The 20133-nt window shown below is 55.4% G+C and overlaps 1 protein-coding gene across 16 annotated transcripts in view; it reads left to right on the forward strand.

Moving 5' to 3' along the window:
• The first annotated feature begins 8745 nt into the window (after nt 1-8745).
• The window catches only part of Adgrb1 (adhesion G protein-coupled receptor B1), a 73270-nt gene continuing 61882 nt past the window's right edge, over nt 8746-20133 (forward strand). For 13 of the 16 annotated variants that reach the window (XR_003951341.1, XR_875215.2, XR_003951342.1 and 10 more), the window contains exon 1: nt 9327-9416. The gene's annotated coding sequence lies outside the window, so the exon portion shown is untranslated. Of the gene's footprint in view, nt 9417-20133 lie in introns of all 16 variants that reach the window. The other 3 variants (NM_001359759.1, NM_174991.3, XR_383969.3) reach the window with 2 other exon arrangements.

A 20133-nucleotide genomic window follows, 5' to 3' on the forward strand; every position in this document is an offset into this window, starting at 1 on the left:
CTATGTCATCCTTAGGTCCCCAGTAGATCTTATCGGAGATGTCTCACACCCCCCCCACGCCCTTTCCCTGAGTCTGTGAGTCTCTTTATTCTCTCTTAACCCTGTGCCTTTTGCAGAAAACTTTTAATTTTTTACAATGTATTTGAATTGATTATTCTGGATTATGGAAGACCATTTTCACGCACCTGTATTCTGAAGTTGGAGCCCATTCTGCTAGTAGCCAGCTCTCCTCCCTATATACGCCTCCTCCTTCCCTCTAGGGCTCTTTGTTCTCCAATTTTGCTCCTACTTTCATGTAATCTACACATATATGATTTTATGAATCCATAAAGTAATGCCCACAGATGAGAGGAAACAATACAGTTGTCTCAGACTGGCTTCATTCGTTTGCTATTGTTTCTTCTGGTTGCATCTGGTTTCCTACAAACAGCATAGCTCCCTTCTCTGTGACTGAAATTATGCCCCTCCTAATATGCTACCCAAACTTCTGGTAGCTCAGCTCTCTCATCAAGTACCTTCTTGTTCTTGAGTAGGGAGTTATTTCTGGGCTCTCTGGCCTCCTGGAGCAAGGGGTACTTCCCACTTAGTCAACTGTTTAACCAGAGTGCTCACTCATGGATGAATCAGGTTTGACCCAGTCAAAGGAGTAACTCTCTCATGAGATGGGCCACCATTGGTCATGCACCCCCTTACAACTAATGAGATTGTTAGATAGAAGCTCTGTGTTAACTCCCAGGGTAACAGACCCACACACTGGAGGACTCAAACTGTAGAACCTCACTGCCTCATAGTCCTGTAGGTGGGCAGTCCAAGGTCAAGGCTCCGATTGTGAGGCTGGGCTGTAGGGAAGAGTCGTTCCACACACTTCTCCCTCCTGCTGATCTTTGGTGAGCCTCAACTTGCAGCTACCTCAGTTCAGTGTTTGTTCCATCTGCTCACGGGCTTTCCAGAGCCTGTCAGTTTCCTTTCTTCCTTTCAAACTCATCTCAATAACCCATTTCAAAGTAAGGCCATGTCCTTGGGGGCCTCAGCACAGTGAAGCTCAGCCCTTCACCTCTCTACCCCTGCCTGCTACAGGCCTGTTCTTCCAGGCTCTGTATTCCCCTGACTCTGTCTCTAAGAAGCAAGTGCTGTGCACACAGAAAACCCTGCACCTCCCTTCCTGTGCCCTAGAGCTGATGGGAAGGTGAGATGCCACCACCATACAACTACCCAGAGACAAGTGTGGCACTGAGGTCCACAGGGAAGCACTGGGGTCCCCTGGTGTTTGTATTAGAAATGTCAGTTATTTGAATCTTAGGTCCCCCTATCCTGCCTCTAGTAAATAGAAGGGAGCAGAGGGTCGCCACAAAGGAATGGATGTGAATCTGAGCATTGGGCTCTGGTCCTCACAGGAGAACTCACCCAAGCTGTGCCTTTGCAGGGACGTTCCAGCTGTGCTGGGCCTCTAGTGGGTTCTCTCTGCCCCCAGGTATCCCTGCAGATATGTTCACACACCACTTTAAGTCCAGTTCGAGGAGAGGCCTCCCTGGTAAATGTGGGGAGGAAGAAGAGGGCTGTGTAGGGGAGGCAGAGGTTCAAGACTCAACCCCAGCACCTAAAGCTATTCCCCCACCCAGCCTCACTCTTCTTATCACAACCTAGTCTTAATTTTCCTTTCTCTAACAGGGACAAATGAGAGACACTGTGGGGTGCTATCTATATATTACGGGTGCTACAGTGTCAGGGTCATTGGTACATGGAAGGGCCCTGGTGAGGTCCTAGGTTACCTCAACACAGGCCACCTTGCGGGGGCCGGGAGTGGTAGACAGGAACAGATAACCACAGGTCTGCTGAGGGATAAAAGCTGCCTGTAAGGGCTAAGGTGGAGGGGTACTTGTCTGACCCACCCTCTCACAGATGGCTCTGGGACCCCATCCTTACAATGTCATATCCCCAAGCCTGATATCAGAGGCTGTGTTAGGATCTGGGATGCCCAGACCAGTTCCCGTCTGGGATAGCTGAAGACAATGTACCCTCTTGGTGAACTGTAGGGGTAGGACTCAGCCTAGGGTATGAGGAACCATGTGGCTGCCCCTGTAGTGTTGATAATCTTCTGATGACAACTGAGGTCACTGTATAGGTGAAGATTGTGCAGCTGTGTCAATGGGGGCGGAGGGGACTGAAAAGGGCAGGAGTCATGGAAGGTAGGAACATGGCCTCTGCCCAAGACAGGCTAACTGATGGTCCACATACAGGAAGCCAATGCAATGCCAAGGCTGAGCAGGTGAGCACACAGAGCCAGTCAAGCCCACCTCCAGCCTGCTCCCGTTGGCTTCCAGATCTGTCGGCCTGCCTGTATTGATTTTTCACTGTGCTGTTTATTAAATGCCTAAACCCCTTCCAATGAGACCTAGCTTGGCATTCTGTATTCCTGGGGGCTCACTAAGTCCAGATATGGGGCCTGAAGGGGCAGCTGAGGCAACTGTGTGCAGATGTCTTGAAGCCTTAGGAACCAGGGTAGGAAGTTGGCTAACGTGGGCAAGATGCCAGGCCCAAAAGAGGTTTGATAAACTTTATGACCACAGTCGGCGCTCATCTTCAGGCATCAGTGAAAGGAGGACCAGGACTTAGTCTATGATCATAGATCCTGGGGCAGTGACTAACCTAGATTCAGGGCTTGATTAATGCTCCTAAATATGTGCCCACCTTTATAAATCAGTCGGAAATCGAGGGCATGCAGCGATCTGGGATCAGTATGTACTCAATGACCTCTCAGTCAGTGATGAGAAGTTAGGGCTCAGTGTGAGAGTAGGGATCAGCACACACTCAGAACCAAGGCACTGCTAGTGGATTGGAGCTGAATCTACAGACAGAGATAACCAGGGATAAGTATGTGACCAGGCCCAGACTCAGACGGTAAAAAGGCCAGAGCTCTCTCTACGGATCTGGAGATGTGGATCAGTTATAGAATACCTGCCAAGCATGCATGAAGCCCTGGGTTCCATAACTAGCAATACACACACACAGACACACACACACACACACACGCATGCATGCACACACAGCTCTCTGAAGTGCCTCATGCTCTCCCTGGAACATGTCCCCTCCTTCCCTTTCTGCCCTGTTAGTCTTGTTGGCCTCCTTCACAGGTCTGGCACGTGACTCAGGCTCTGGAGTCTATCCTAGATCCTGGCTGTGAGACCTTGGGCAGCCATCCCCTCTTTAGCTGCCGAACTACCCACTCTGGATGGGGGCCTTGCCCTGCCACCTCTCCTAGCTGTGTGAGGACAGAGTGGGGTAGAGAACAACCCAGAAGGCCAGCGAAACTGCTGAGGAACCTTCCAGAATATATGTCTAGGCCTCACCATTTGTAGGAGCCTTTACGGCCTCAGGGGACCTCCTCTCCAGGAGGCTTAGGGGTTTGCCACCTCCACAGCCTGGCTGGTGCCACCTTGCTTCTCCCTGACCTGCATTCAATATTCCTAGGCCCTGAGGGGAGTTGGGAAAACCCGCTGATCACACCTGGTTTGCACTCTGAGAGCTGTAACAGGGAGTGGTCAGAAATAGCTTGAGCTTTTCGGGGCAGGTAGAGCAGGTCCTAAGGCGTGGGCAGGGAACACTCAGGTTATATTCTGAGCCCCTTTGGGAAGGGCACTTCTACTAAGATATATAGCCCTGGTCCTGTGGAGAGGGTCCATTCCCTGGGGACCCCTGGTCTGGGCAGGGTCTGTTGAAAAGGCAATTAGCTTTAAAGCCCTTGCCAGTGGCCAATTGAGAAATAACTCAAAGCATCTGCCCCCCCTCCCATCACCAACCCCCATCTCTTCCCTCCAACAAATGTTCACCCAATGTCTCTTCCTTTGACTTCTTCCCTATAACCTGTCAGAGTCCTGGTCAGTAGGAAGCCACTATGGGTCTCAGGCACCTTTCCCTCCCTGAGCTTTTTCCAGTGTGCAAGGAAATGTAACCTTCCTCAGCTTGGCGAGAGCAGCTGGCCAGTGAACAGATGTGGACTGGAAGGAGTCCTGGTCAGGATTAGCCATGCTTCCCTGAAGCTCACACAGAACTTTCTAGTCTTCTCTCCTAGCAAACCAGTGCTTGAGTGACCCAGCTGAGGCACATTTGAAGCACATATCCTGACTGAATCTTTCCAAGCCTGGTGCCCTACATGAGCCCTGAATCCATAAGGTCAGACAGTTGTCCCAGGACTTGGGGCAGAAAGACCTGGCTTCTCTTGAGTCTTGCACAGAGAAGGCAGAGGGCATTATCCATGCAAGACTGCACAGGATCCTTGGGCCATGCGGGATCAGCTCCTGAGGGCCAGGGTCACAAAAAGCTAGAGCCCTGGGATGGGAGGAGGGCTTTTTGCTCACTTCCCTGTTTAGGGATCACTCACACAGCTGGCCCAGTCTCCCAAGGGGGTGTCCCACGATGCTGGGCATTAACCAAAAGGGCAGTCACAGTTCCCAGACTCTGGAGGTGAGTGGGGCCAGGGAGTCTGGGTTGGGTTAGAAGAGCTAGTGGACTGAGGCCAATGGCTGTAGATATGTCTGCTGCTTAGAGGGACAGGCAAAAGGGTATAGCTCTGCAGTCTGTACTGAGTCACTAGAGGGCAGGCGTATCAGGGAGGCTGCAGAATCTGACCTGGCTGGTGGGTGGACTGAGACAGAAGAATCTGTGAAACACCCCGGGGCCACATAAGGAGACCAGTGAGGCTTCCTAGAAGGAGAGCCTCGGATTTCAGAATCTCTGATGTACAGGAAGGTTTCGTGTACCAACCAGAGCCCTGTGGGTATCTGAAGCATCTCCCTGGCCCCACCCCCACTTGGACCAGAGAACCCATGTGCTCACTTGGGTCTGTCATAGATCACACGGGGTGGTTGGGAGGCATCACTGCTGTTGTTTGCAGATGAAGCAGATAAAGCACAGATAAAGTGAGAAATACTCCTGAACTCACAGGGCCGGAAGACAGAGAAGCTAGGACACAGCCCAGCCGGCTGTAGGACTCAGGAAGGTATCGTACCCTTACCTGGTGGTCTGGATGGGAAAGGGAAAGAGAGTTGGGGATGCTCCTGCTCAGCCACCTGAAATCACAGGGTTGATAGAGATAAGGACAAATGTCAGGCACTCTACCCTGCAGCCTGTGAGGAGGGGGTATGGTAGCCCCAGCCCCAGCCAGAACACCAGTCTAGTACAGCAGGCACCAGCTATGTGACACAGGAGCCTTTTTACATTTAAATGAACTTAATGACAGAAAAAATGAATTTCTATCCTCGGGCCACAAGTGACATTTCCAGTTTCTAGCCACTGTGGCGTGTGGGGCAAGCCAGACAGAGTGGACACCAGGCTCTGCCACCATCACAGTAGGACTGTTTAAGATGCTTCCCTTGATGCTGGGACCCAAAGGCCAAGCCTTCTCTGCCCTTCGTCACCTTGGGATCTAAGGAGGGAAATTTGGGGGAAAGGGGGACATGGGAAAGAGGGCTACAAAGGCCAGACTCCTTTCTCCACACATCTGGCCCAGAGCCCTGGGATGGTGGTTGTGAGGTGATCACCTCTAGGGAACTGCTTGCCCTGAGTAGGGATGGTATCCACAAAGTACCCTTGAGGCCCCAGTCTGTCTGTGCGGTAGATTGGTGGTACCAGAGATGATGAAGGAATTCTGAGGTGCATCACAAAAACAGAGTGGTTGGGCAAATGCTCCTGGAACCCCTTGATTGTCTTGGCTGCCATTAGCCCTGGATGGCCTCAAGGCATAGAACCTGGAAGGTCTATCACCATCTTTCTCTGGACCCAGGCATGAACAGAGTCCCTTGAGCAGCGAGACCAAGGAGGTTGCAAAATATGGCTTGGCTGATGGCTGGGCTGAGGCAGAGGTATCTGTGAAACACCGGGGGCCACATAAGGAGGCCAATGAGGCTTCCTAGGAGAGTCTCAGAATTCAGAGCCTCGTTGACGAGGGAGCTAAGGCAAACCTGCTCTTAGCATCAGTTCCTCCAACATTCCATCTTGGCATTTTCACAGTGCAGTGGTATTAGAGGGGAGCTAGGTGAGAGTTAGGGTATTGGTGGAGGGCGGGGCGGAGCTGGCGGAGGGGAGGGCCTTGCATCTGCTGAGTTTTAGAATGGAAGCACTCTGCCCTAACTGCAAAGCTTACTGGAGGTGTTATTATTGCTCCAGTGCATAATGAGATCATTATAGAATCATGGCTCAGGCCGACTAGCGTCAGAGTTTAGGTTGGAGTAGAGTTTCTGGTTGGTGAGTTCAATGTCATGGCTGAGTTTAACTGTGGCCATATTCTGTTTTCTGACGCTAAGAAGGCACCAAGCTAAGAGTCTCATTCTCTCTGGTTTTATGAGACTCGTGGTTGGGATCCAGCCACTTGGGGCTTGCTCAGTAGATCACTCAAGGCTTCTCAGCAAGGACCGTATACTTGAAAGGAAACAGATTTGGGTATAGAATGGTGCCTGGTGGATCTAGGCTAGTGTGGGTATTGGGAGAAAAGCTACTGGCTGTAAACTACAGCTATTGGTGGCAAACACCCTGGCTTAAAGTTGTAGGATCCTGAAACAATTTGGCTGGAGGAATTGTTTCAAGTTACTTGTGTCTGGTGGAGGGGGCTCACAGGGGGACCAGGACAACTGAGGCTGTGGTTGACTTGGCATGTGGCTGCTTCAGGGTGGCATTCCCTGCCTCTGACATTGCTCTCGTCTGCAAAGATAGAAGGGGATCCCATTGAGGTCTTACCTTGCACCGTCTGGACTCTGAATCAGAAACTTGGGTGAGGGAAAATTGCAGAGAGCAGCAGTCAGAGGGGCAAGAATGAGTTCCCACACAGGGAGAGGAACGGTTAGCCCCTTATCCTCAGAAGGATATCCCCTTTTTGCCCTGATATCCCAGGCCAAGCAGGTCTCAGCCTTGCCCCAAGAGCCTCCAGGTCAGATCCCCAGATCCCTGCCAGGGATTTCTGCTGTCTTCTCTTATCAGCAAGAAACAAGTGTGGAAAGTGCTTGGATCCTGACTCAGCCTCGCTGCTGCTCAGCTGTCTCTTGGCCTGATATCAGAGGCCCCCTGGTGACCACAGGCTGTTACTGCAGCTAAAAAAGGCCAAAGCAGGGCTAACTAAACTCCAGGGGCTGGAAGATTCAGAGGCCCAGCAGGAGCAGATGAGGGTCGTGAGAGGTCTCCTGGGAGGTATGCCGCCTCCTTTCTGGGATTTCAAATACCTTGGGAAGAATGGCATTTCTCAAGAAGCCTAAGTGAACAGGGTACTGACGAATAGGATGGTCTGGGCTTTAGTGTGGTCCTGCTCTCGGTCCCTCAGGACACCCTTGCAAGGTGAGGCCTTGCAGGAGTAACTGGTATGCAGAGTACCACGTTCAGTGCCTGGGTATCTAATTGGCTTGAGGTGCTTCCCAACACACACACACACACACACACACACACACACACACACACAGAGAGAGAGAGAGAGAGAGAGAGAGGTGTAGGTTGACTGTGATGTTGATGGAACTGATAAGATGTTTTAGTGGGAGTTACAGGACAGCAGTGTGGGTCCTGACACCTGGCAGGGAGAGTGCTGACAGTGGCTGTGAGTTTGTATTGTTGTTGACAGTGGCCTCCGAAGAGAGATGCAAACATCCGGACCCCATGTGTCCTTGGGTAGCAATGGTACTGCCACTGGTCTGCTAAAGTGTGCAAAGTAGTGGGCCCTGTACAAAAGGTTTTGAGTTCAGGGCAAATCACAAATTGTGAAACAGGAGCAAGGGGTCTGATGCAGAAGCATCTTGGTGGAAAAGAACACAAGGCAACTTTTCTGAGGCCAGGGTTTCCAGGACTCTTGTTGTCAGCCTAGACCTAGAGTGTCAAATCTTTTGACATTGAAACATGGCATTGTGGCCTACATATGTGTTGGGTCACATCCATTGTTGTCCTGGGATGTATGGGTGAACATACCTTATAGAGAGAGGCACCCCTTTGGGTCCCTAACAGAGGAGGAACCAGGGATCTTATGATGGAAGACAAAGCAACTGAGGTCTCTCTCCACCCATGGATGGAAACTGGCAGGCAGGGACACTTTAAAACCCACCCCCCTTTGACTCTGTCCCTGGCGGGCTCCCCTCCTCTCAGCATCACAGGACAGAAAGTCTAGACCGGTCAGGCCCAAATGAAGTGGTTCAGTGCCCCACCCCTGCTCTCCCTGGAAGGGCCCCAGTCCCTGCCTCTGACTCCATCTCTTTACCCATCACTCATCCAACCCACCCACCCACTCATCCACCTATGCATGCATCATCCTTCCATCTGCGTGGCCCACCCATCTATGTAGCCCTCCCCATGGTGCCACCCACCAAATCCACTTTCTTCCAGTCCTGCTCACCCTCACCCGCCTCCGCAATTCCACCGACCCTGACCCTGATGGCTACCTGTCCATCCATCAACCCTCCCGACAGCCTCTACCTACATTCACCTGCCTCCACCACCCACACACCTATTGGTCTGTGCACAGCCCTTAACTCCTCTTCTCCAACCATCCGTTTGTTGGTCCACCACTTGTCACCCAGATGCAGCCACTCCCCTGCTCCTGGAGGAGAGCACAGTCCCAACTCTTGGCTTTCCTGCTGCGTGGGGCAGGAGTCGGCTGTCTTAGGTGCGCTCGCCTGAGCGTCGCACTCCTTCTCCGTGATCCCGCTCCCCTCCTCCCAACCCGCCCCCCGCTCGCGCTCCCCCTCTAATGTGTGATCTGGAAGCTCTATAAAGCCTGATGTAATCCGTAATGCAGTCTCTGGCTCCCGATTCGGGATCCAGTTTCAGAGAGCGAGAGATTGGGGAGCGCCGGCAGCCGGGCGGGGGAGCAGCTTGCCTCTCTCCTCCTCCTTCTCCGCGTCCTCGGCCTCCTCCTCCTTCTGCCCGCGCCGCCCCGCCCCCGGCTCCGCTCCGCTCCCCCCCCCCCGCCCCCAGGAAGGGAAAAAAGGCGAGAAGAGCCGGGCAGGCGAGAGGACCGGAGCGGCGGCGCGGCCGGAGAGGGAGCGGCGGGCGCAGGCGGTGGTGGCGGCGGCGGCGGCGGGCGCGGCGTTGGCGGCGGCCCCGGCAGAGCGAGCTGAGCGGGCGAGCCGGCGGCACAGGCGTCCGCGCCGCGTCCTGGCCAGCCTCCGGGCCCGCGCGCCCAGCACAGCCCGCAGCCAGGGCATCCGGACCCTTCTGGCGCCCGGGGGGCTCCGCCAGGCAGGGGGTGGGGAGGAGCCTGAGAGCGCCCGCGGGTGCGCTCTTGGGAACGTCTCGGCGGGGCCCAAAGCGAGTCGGGGGCGGCAGCGACAGTAGCCCCAGCTCGGATCGGGCGCGCGGCTCGGCCGCTGGCGACGCGGTGCGCTCCGGGGGCTTTGCAAGTCGCTGGATCAAGTCCTTGCTCGCCCGTGGGGCCTCTGCTGCTGGGGAAGGTAAGAACGGCTCCGAAGGGGGTGGGGGCGCGGCGAAAGGGGGCGTCTCGCTCTGGGAGGGGGTCGGAGGAGGGATGGCCTCCCGGACTTCCTAACTTCGCCGTTTGGAGCTTCGCAGCTCTCAGGATTAGGCTTGGAGCTCGGGAGTTTGAAAGCCCCCCCCCAAGCCCCATTTCCCCAGCCCCCTTCCTCTTCTAGCGGCGGCAATGGAATCTGGCAGGTCCCTGCGATCCCGCATTGGGCGGGCTGAGGAGGGGGCGCCCTGGACGTGGGAGAGGCTTCTTGGTGCTCCTCACCTCCCCCTCATCCTTACCAGGCAGAGCCGGGCCAACCTGGCAGGCTCAGTCAGAGAAGCACCCCCTGCTCTATTACCCCCACAGACCCAGGGCGCGCTGGGGAAGGCGTTCCCGTGGTGTTCCGACACAGAGATGCTAGCAGGGGTCTGAGGGAGCCCCACCTGGCTCCCTATGCTGGCCCAAGGAGGCTCGCGAGAGACAACCCGGTGTGTCCCCCATTCCCTGATCTTACCCAGAGCCCGTTACATATATTATAGGGCCCGGCTGCATCTCATCCCCACCCCCAGCACAGAGCTGGAGGCGGGCAGAAAAGCCCCCAGACTTCCCGTCACAGCTCTCACCTACAGACCCGACAATGGCAGAGGAGACCCCCGGAGGCTTATCTCCAAATTCGGAAAAAAGGGCTGTCCTCGCGCCCCCACCATCACAACTGACACGCGCATACGCCCTAGCTCATTCCTTCCCGGTGTTCTTTCCTGTTCGGTTGGACAGGCGGCGCAGATAGGCTGCCCTGAACTTTGGGTCGGCCCGCTGCCCTCTCCGACCGAAGCAGCGGAGCTGGGCACCGAGCACTCCCGGTTGCGTTTCTCCAGTGGGCAGAGGCCACCAGCCTCCGCTGCCGCTGCGCTCTTTCGGAGCTGCGTGCCGTTGCCTCTAGGAATGAGCATGGCCCCCGCCCCCTCCTGAAATTCTGAGGGCTCGGGATCCGGCCCGGAGCCCTTTGCTCTGGTCCTCTGTGCAGCCTAAGCAGAACAGAAATTATCCCTGCCCCCGGGGAGGTGGGCAGCTGAATGGAGAATCGCAGCGAAGCTAGGTGGCTTGAGGGTTGGTCGGAGGCTGCGGCTCTGTGCTTGGGTCCCTCCGCCTGGCCGCGGTGGCTCCTGCTTGGTCACTCCCAGGCAGCCCAGAGGGCTGCACCAGCCTGGCACCCTCTCGGGCCTGTTGGGCACCCTTGCCCTTTCCACTTTTATTTTGGGCTTCCAAGTTTCTCTCGGAGCGCGCGGACTGGGCTAAGACTAGCCCAGCCCTAGTCCACTCCTTCCGCGCCCCTTCCCTCCCTGAAGTCCCCAGTACGTTCCTCTCCCCTGGGTCTGGGGCGCAGATTCCTTAGCGGCAACTCGGAGGGAGTTGAAAGGCATGAAGACGCGTGGGTGGGCACGGGGCGCGCACTCCCGCCCCAGAGGAGCCGCTCGGCATACGTGTTGAGGAGGGGGTTGGGAGGTCTGCGCGTCTGCACCCTGGGGGCCCAAGGAGACCCTCTGTGCTCTGGAGCCATAAACACGCCCCTGGTGGGAGCTACTGCAGGGACAGAAACAGCAGGCAGAGGCGTGGGGAGAGAGGCTGGGGTCCTTTTTCTTTATCTGATAGGCGGTATCCCGTATTTGGGATCGGAGAAAGCGAATGTAACATCTCCCAGAACCTTCGAGTCTTCCATTTCTCTGAGACCCTTGCAGCAGCCGCAGCAGCAAGGGAGGTCGAGGAGGTAGCTGCTCCTTTCTCAACCGCGGGTGGCCTCAAAACTCTGCTCTCGGACGCCGCCGGGGTGCCGTAGGGTCTGGCTTTGAGTACCCAAGCAAGGTCAAGCAAGCGAAGGAGGGGGCAGGGGCTCCTGGGCGCGTCCCCGCGCGCGCAAATTTGGGGCCTTGGAAGGGGGTGTAGGTTGCCCGCCGAGTCAGTCCCGCAAGCCTGCCTGCGGGCTCCGGGTCCCGAGAGGTGGACACGGCGCGAGTTCGGAGATCCCCGAGCGCCTAGCGCCCGGCACGGGGCCCTACGCCCTCCCTCTCCCCTTGATCGCAGCTGTTCGGCACTGCCTTCAGACTTGTTGCGCCTCAATCGGGGGACTGGAAACCGGCGGGGTAGCTCCATAGCCCATGAGGCCAGAGCAAAGCCCCCAAGGCCAAGGGATGTGCCAGGGCCCGCGGACACGCGATGCGCCGGGAGAGCGACCAGGGAGTTTGCTGCCTCGGGTCGGGAGAGAAGGACGCTTGTCCCTGCCTCGATCCTGCGCGGGGGCGGAGAGGAGGCGATTTTGTCGCCTTCGGCTTCATACCGCACTCCTATGGACCTTGAGCCATGGAGGGGCTGCCGCCAACTTGCTGAGCCCTCCGAGACCCCTTCCTTTGCTCAAAGGCTCTTGGGCCTCGGTAGCTGAGACCGCGAAATGGGAACGCGCTTTATGCTCTTGGAACGTTTGCAGCCCCGACCCCTCGCGCTCATCTGGAGAACCGACGTTCCGGGTCCGCAATGTGCTGGGTCTGCGGCGTCCAGGCCGGCTGGATTCCGAGGCGGCTCTGCGCCTGCGGACACAGCGGTTAGGCCAGGGAGCAGCGGGCCCCAGGCAGGGCCCGGCGAGCGGCAGGGGCCTGGGCAGCTTCCCATGGCGCCCTGGTCTCTGGCTGCCCGCCTGGCCCAGTTCTGCCTCCCAGAGCGGGTCTGGGGACGCGGAGTCGGTCCCCAGGGGATGCCGCGGGCTCCAGGCCCAAGCGACCGGCGCCGGGCTGCGGTGGTGGAGGGCGGGAGGGCCGGGCGCGCTGCTGCGGACGACCAAGAGAGGGCGCCCGAGCTGCGCTGCGCTGCGCCGCGCCGCGCCGCGCCGGCCCTGCCCGCCCCTTCCGTCTCCTCCGCTGCAGACCCGCGCTCCAGGCCCCATCTTGGGCAACCCCTAGCCGCCCTCTCTTGTCCCTTGGCTCCTGCTGCCAGAGCCAGTGACGCATCTGGTGTCTCAGACCGAGCCTGCATCACCCTCTCCCAAACTCGCCTTGCCTAGGTGTGCAACGCACAAGCGTGACTGTGTGTTTGTGGGCACGTGTACATACGTGCCAATGAATGCACGTGCTTATGGAACAAGCTGCAAGCCCCAAACATATGTGTACAAGTGTGCAGCCTTCCACATGTTTGCATTGTACGACCACTGCATGGAGAAGACTCTAGCACCTTCCTCCCTGAGTAAGGGGAAGGCTCTGTAAACCTGAGGGCTTCTACAACCTGAAAGGTTCTGTAACCCTTCCCCCACCCCCACCCCGTGCCTGAAAGTTCATGGCCCTTGTGCTGCCTGGGGTGCAGCTGCACCACGTCATAGACCTGTGAATTCAGGGTAAACACGGAGCCTGTAGGACCCTGTGCACAGTCCACATACAAACAGAGGAAGCGTTGCACAACAAACACTGGAGGTGCCCATCTTACAAACACGCCGAAAGTATATATAGGGTTGGGCAAAGTCCCTCCCACACACGCACACCCCAAATTCTTGGGTTAATGAGAATATAAGACAGGGGCCTGACATATCCCAGGGGCTGAAATAGCCCAAAGGTGTAGATCCCCCTAGGAGAGTTCCAGGAGGGCCAAGACTTAAGGGCCTTGAAACAAGATAAGGCAGTTGAGGAACAGCAGTCCAAAAGCCCTGAGAGAATGAATGCAGGTGTGAGGACTAGTCAGAAACTGGACAGGATGGTGAGGGACAGACAGAACCCTAGAACCAACCCTAAGGGCTTTGGGCTGTACTCTGGAAGCTAGAAAGCATCTGAGGGCCATAGACAGGACTGGTCACTTGGGCCGATAGACCTACCAAAGAGGTGGTAGATGCCCCTTTGGGTAGTATGTCTCAGGGACATTAATCAGGAGACAGAATGTATGCTCTGTTGTATGGGCCAGCCATACCCCTGGCTGTGTGGTACAGAAGGTATAGGTAAACATATGACCGGAGGTAGCCCATGTGCCAGTGTGCAACAGACATAGACATATCCCCCAGAGAGACACACAAAGGGCTCACATACCACTGCCCAAACCCTGAACCTACTGTGTGCTCACTGGGACTCATGTCAGTGGAAGCACACAGCAAGTGGAACATATGTCACATGTGCCCATGTGTGTCCACATATGTACACGGTGGGGTGTGGGGATGTGCTCCAGGTTTCAGGGGCTGTCCTGGTCGTTGGGAAGGCCCATGTCACTTGCTCCAAGGTTATCCAATCTGCGGACGGGCATGCCTCTGGCCTCCTGCACCCTCTGACAGTCAGGCAATGGCGATTTCCACTCTACAGTCCATATACATACTCACCCCCTTGTACCCTTCCCTCCCTCCTTACCAACATCACCACTGGCATCTTACTGGTCTCTGCGGTTCTTCTCAGCCCACCCATCAACCCTACCATCTCATGCCCATACACAAGTGCCCCTCATTGTCCCATACCATCACCTCTCAATCCCCTCCTTCAGAACTGTTTGAGGCCCCCAACTTATCTACCACCTATTTTACCACTCCTAGAAGGTGTGTGGGTCCACAATAGGTCAGGAGTGCTGTATCCACCCCTCCCCCGATTCTTGCTACTATAGGGCTTGGATTGGGCCATACAAAGAGCCCAGACAGAGGATAGCTTCAAGGAAGAGACAGCAGCTACAAGCCTCTCAGTTCCCTAGAATCCACCTGGCTGAATCAGCATGTCACTTGTCCCTAAAAAGATCAGCAGTTGAAAGCTGTTCTTCCAAAAAGTGACTGCCTATGCATTAGTGTGTGTGCATGTGTGTGTGTGCATGTGTGTGTGTGCATGTGTGTGTGTGTGTGTGTGTGTGTGTGTGTGCACGCACACACAGGTAGGGTGTGAGTCACACAGTTCTGAATGTGAGGGTGCTCCAATGGTATATATGAGGATGGATGGATGTATATTTGTGCTGACAGTATATGCTTGCTCTCTGAGTTACGAGTATGTAAGCCTGCTTGTGTGAGAGTATTGTGTGTGCAGTGTACATGTAGTATTGTGCATGTGCTACCACAAACACATGGTAGGCATGCAGCATTGTATGTAAACCCAAGTGTGCAAACACAGTATACTGAACTATCCATGAGAGACTGACCCCTGGGCAGGTGCAAGGAACCCAGGTGTGCACAAAGTCTGTGGCGTGCTGAGCCAAGGTTGTGTGCTCTGGAGGTCAGTGTACTATGGTCACAGGATAATGCTGCCAGAGCTATTGGCATGGTAACCTGGACTGCAAGGGGGTTGGGTCTCAGGCTGGGTGGCAGGAACATATAGGAGATAAGCAGGACACAGGCTCAGGGTCCATCTCCCCAGCACTGAAGCCGTAGTCATTTCCACTCAGATTTTTGAAACACCTAATGAGTTCCCAGAGGTTGGTGCACCACCCCTGGTCTTCCACTCCTATTTTGGGCACTCTGTATGCCCATTCTCTAGCAACCTCACTTTGACCATTCCCCACCCCCACCCCAACCCCCACCCCCATCCACCTGGCATGGCAGAACAGTTGCTTGTCTAAAGTCACAGTGCCAACAAGCATGCCCAGATTTCTATGCAGTGACTTCTGGCCTACTACATGTTCAGGGGCATGGAGAAGTCTGGGCATGGATGTCAGTGGGTAGGCCTGGAACTTTGTACCCTTCCCTCAGTATCCTCACATCTAAGTTTATCAAGGTCAGCCACAAGAGTCCAGGCCGCCCTCACATGACCCGGGGAATTCCAAGGCCATACCTTGGAGTCCTTCTTCTATCTTTCTGTCACTTCATGTGCCCTTCAACGTCCCAGCCGACAGTCAGCTCTGCAAAAGTGCTCAGCACAGGTGTACACATCCTAGACCTTCAGTGCTTAACTGCCCACCTGCAGAACATGCCCTGTCTTCTCCTGCCTCGCCCTCCCAAGCAAGATGCTCCTAGATGCCCTTGGTAGCGGCTGGGGTGGGGCCCACTCTCCTCTGTTACATCCCCAGCTGAGCACTGGCTTATGGTGAGTCCTGTTGCAGCTGGAGAGGAGTGGCCACTAAGAGACTTGCCAAAGGTCTTGGCTCAGCAACACCCTCCCCCTTTTCTTCTACCTAGCTCCCGAGCTCTGCCAGGAGGAGCCCTGCTTGTCCGCCATGGCCTCAGACCTGCCCTGGATTTCTTGGGCCTGAGCAGCAGGAAGGAGGCATGGTATGAGCACAGGCCAAGAGAGTGGGGCATATGGCATGCCTTTAGTGCCAGGAGGGTTGGGGTGACAGTTACTACCCAGGAAGGAGGGCAGTGATGTGCCCTCTCTGGGAGGTCTAAGCCAAGGCAGATTATGCACTGGCCTAGAGAGGAGCAGGGCACAGACAGAGCGCCTCTGGATACTGCCAGGACAGCCCCATGTTCTCTCTGACCCTTCCTCCTGGCAGTTCAGCATGGTTTCCAGCCAACATCCCCTTAGTGGCTCCTACCTCTATTCCAGGCTCTTCTGTCCCATGTCTCTTGTGGGACTGAGGCATGGACCACCTCACCTCCCTGTTACGTGTGGAGCCTCAAGGGGCCTTGCTGGCCCACACTACACCAATCAGGTAGGCCTGAGGCCATGGCTGGGAAGCAAGCCATATAGTTACCCCCTCTTCTTTGCTTTTGTACCTCCTGGAAGGCCTTTCACAGATTCTTAGCTCCCTCTGATCCTTTGTCCTGAGGGCTCCACACAGGTTGCCTTGAGCCTACATCAGAGGCCCCACTAGGGATCCATAGGCAGGTGGCAGGGTCACCTCTGCAACTGGTGACTGAGGCTTGGGAGACCCATTGGAGCAGGGGTAGAGAAAGCATTGTGAGCAAGAGGGACACCCCCCGGCCTTCCCCCGTCTCCTGGGCAGTCCTCGGTGCCCAGGGCGCCTGCCCCTCCCCCATTGCAGCCTCATCTAGCACACAGGCGGGCACTGTTCGGATGCAGCAGGATTACAGAGTGGCTTTTGTGGCTGGTGTCTAGGATGCCATTGGCAGCCTGGGGCAGGGAGGGAACACCAGGCCCAGGCCCCTGTTTGATCTGTTGATATGGGCTAGCGCAGGGTCTTGAGAAGAGATGGACACACTGAGACTGGAGAGGGATCTCTGATAGCATTCCCCTCCATACCTCTGGAACGTGATGTGGAAGCCAAGTTACTGTCACTGAGCCCGTTGCTCTCTCTCTCTCTCTCTCTCTCTCTGTGTGTGTGTGTGTGTGTGTGTGTGTGTGTGTGTGTGTTGTTTGCACTGGACTGGTTGCTTCTTAGGCTGGGGTGGATCAAGGTGGGAACCTCTGGTCTTTGGATATAGCCTAGAGCAGTTAGCTGCCACCACCACCACCACCACCCCACTCCCCGGAAGACTTGAATCTAGGGTCATGAGGTGCTATGCTTATTCTTGCCTGCAGGTGGCGCTCAGGGAGCCAAGTCACCCCTTCCCATTCTCCTTTCCTGATTCCTGCTACTCACTCCACCTGCTGAAACATCTATGAATTCTTTCAGTGGGACCTCCCCATTGACACCCTGCCACCTCTCCTACCCACTGAGGCTTCTCTGGGGAATGTAGAAGATGTCTTGTCCTGTAGCCACCCTTCTTTGCAGAACAGTGATGGCTAGACAGTAGGAAGAGCTTCCTGGAAGTAGAACAATTGGGCCTTGGGAAAGATTGGGAGGAAAGGGGGCCAGTGAAAGATCTGGTACAAATTGGAGCCTTCTTCTGGGAACCAGAGTGGGTAGAAGGCATATATACTGCCCAGTGTTACTCAGACCTGGAGAAGGGTACTCTCTACCAGAGATGTGGCCTTTGGTTTGGGAGGCCAAGGTAGTCTCCCCTTTTCCCAGAGAGAGAGCTGGTAACAGCCTCATATTGAGTTTGGAACCTTTAACCTGAGGATCCCTCAACACTTGGGATTAGGAGACATGAACCATCTCTAGCCTGTCTTGAAGCTTATAGGCTCTAAAACTATGTGGGAAGCCCACGACAGGCCAGGCTGTCGTTCCTGACAGATGCTTGGAACATCTCTGGGAAAATGAGGCTGTTGAGCTCCTGCAAAGGCCGCCAGGCATTCACCTGGGAAGTAGAAAGCATGGCCTTGGGAGGTGTGGAACATAGTGAGCCTGGTGCAGCCCTGGGGACCCCAGGTACCCTCTCAAGGAACAGCCTGTGTACTAGCCATGGCAGAGGGAAGGGACACCGGCTACACAGGGCAGAGGATCTGTGTGCTTGCTAGAGGGGCTGCAGGGCCACTTCCTGTGGGTGAGCATAGGATTCAGTTGCCTTTGTAGCCCAGCTCCTGGCCACCAAGGTGTTTTGAAACTTGCTGCCCAGGTGATTCCAATGTTCCCAGCTTGACTGGCTCAGCCCCCTCTGGACCGCGCAGTGTGCATGCCTCTGAGGCTGGGTTCCTTAGCACATTGCATAAACACACCTTGCCCGTGTTTATATAAACACACTCATATGTGTAGACAGGGCTTGCACAGACACATGTAAATGCAGTCACACAAAGGACACATGACTGCTCCACCTCCCTGTCTCAGTGAGGGCCACCAGCTGCCCTCACTTCCCCAGCACAGGCATCCACTGCCTGTGACCCTTTGTCCCTGCTTAGAAAGGTCTCCCTCCCCCTAGTCCTCTCTCTCTCTCTCTCTCTCTCTCTCTCTCTCTCTCTCTCTCTCTCTCTCTCTGCCATTGTGTCCCCTAAAGCCACAGAAGGCTCTAATGAAGATCAGATGAGGCCTGAGCTACAACATACTCTCAGAGCCCCACTTGGGCTCTGCCTTCCAAGATGCCAGTCTTAGGGTGAGCTTGACCTCGCCCCTGCCAGCAGGGAGCCCAACTCTGTTGAGTTCCATGCAGAGGACTTTCTTGGGCTGAGAAAGATGAGAAAGGACTTGTGGGAGGAGCCAAGCAAGTGGGAGCAGAGGCCACTGGGGACAGACTGGAGTGTAGGCAGAGGCCCAGCATGCTGACATCCAGACTTTTTCCTATTCCTACCTAGCAACAGAGTACAGCCGGGCCCTGCTATGGCTCTCTCTTGTGTTGGCTGTGATGCCCTTGGGCCAGCAGTGACTTTTCCAAGGCTGAGAGTGAGGCAAGCTCAAGTCTGAGATGCTTTAGAGTCGTGGTTCTCAACCTGTGGGTCACGGCCCCTTGGGAGGGGCTTGCATATAGATCTCCTGCATATCCGATATTTACATTACAGTCATTATGAAGTCAAAATGAAATAATTTTATGATGGGGGTCACCACAATATGAGGATCCATACTAAAGGGTTGTAGCATTAGGAAGGTTGAGAACACTGCTTTAGAGGGTGCCTCCGGAAGAGGCAGGAACCTCCCTCCCTTGGTGGCCCCATGCCCCCCATGAGAGTTTTAGGGACCCTGTTTGAGGACTCCATAGGTGGTGTTTGTTGAAGGCTTTGGAGTTTTCCAAGGGTAAGAGCTCCTGAGAGGACATTGGACATTGCTCCCACCTGCCTCTTTTTCCATCTCTCTCGCTGTGACCTCCTACATCCTTAATAACCAGGATGTTTCCCCTATCTTAACCGTCTCTGACTTTAGGCCTTGCTTCCTGCCTCCTATGTATCCTCTTTTGGTCCCGAGCCTGTAAATGAGTCCTTGAATGTCTGGTGGCTCATTTAAGGGACAGCTCTGTGGCTGTACTGCCCCTGGCCTCCATGGCCACCTCCTGTCCCTGGAACAGACACTGGGAACCTATGTCCTTGGCCAGTACTCAAGGAGTAGTTGGCCATCTTACAGGAGTTGACCGATGACAAGAATCTGGCCAGCAGGGACACTGGGAGGGCCCGTGCTCAGCTAGTGCCCTGGGGTCCTGGGATGGTGGCAAGTAAGGACAAGGGTAGGATCTTCTTGGGACCTTATTGGCTGTCTGTGAAGTGGATCCCTTAGGCTCTCTGTAGCAATGACAGAATGTCAGCGTAGAGCAACATGTACCATGTACTGTCCTTCCAAAAACTCAAGCTGAATTTACCTATGTTTCTCACCATGCTGACCCTTGGAGCCCAGCGTCACTGGGCTCTATGGACACCACTGATACCCCACACTGCCTGGCTAGGTTGGGAGCTCAGAATATATCCCAGGCTATGCCCACTTTCCAAATGGGATACTAGAGGCCCAGGGGCCGGTGATTGTATCTGACCTCAGATCTGGAGATGGGGGTACCAAAGCCAGTGCCCTCCTGTGAGGAAAGAGCCCAGGAACCAGTGTTCCTTTCAAGCAATGTAGGCCCTTTGGTAAAAGGCATAAAAAAGATTTGGAGATCACAGCCATCCCAGGATGCCCTGGGCTTTCTGGGTACCATGAATGAGACAGAGTGAGGTTGGCTGGTCCTGGGGGTGGAATCGTGATGGCATGGGCAGTTGTACCAGGCTTGGCTAAATGTTTCCTGTAGACCTTACCAGCATTGCCCTGGGCCTGGGGCTGACCCCTGCTTTTCATAGTGGGGGTGCACACCCCTGGCTGGGGCTCTGCTGAGGGACTGGTAACAGGAACAACGGAGTAAAGGACTCAGCAGACTGCAGGACTCACGCCATGGCTTCTCTGGTTCTGTAATAGGGAGGGTGGTCAGGGAGGCTCTGTGAGGTCACATCAGAGGTCACCCCTAAAGGTGTTTACGGGCGGCCGAAGTAGAGAGAGGAGACACAGTGAGGGCTTCCCAGGGTGCGTGGGGTTGCCATGGT

Source organism: Mus musculus, chromosome 15, assembly GCF_000001635.26.
Source record: "Mus musculus strain C57BL/6J chromosome 15, GRCm38.p6 C57BL/6J".
NCBI classification, from domain to species: Eukaryota; Metazoa; Chordata; class Mammalia; order Rodentia; family Muridae; genus Mus; species Mus musculus.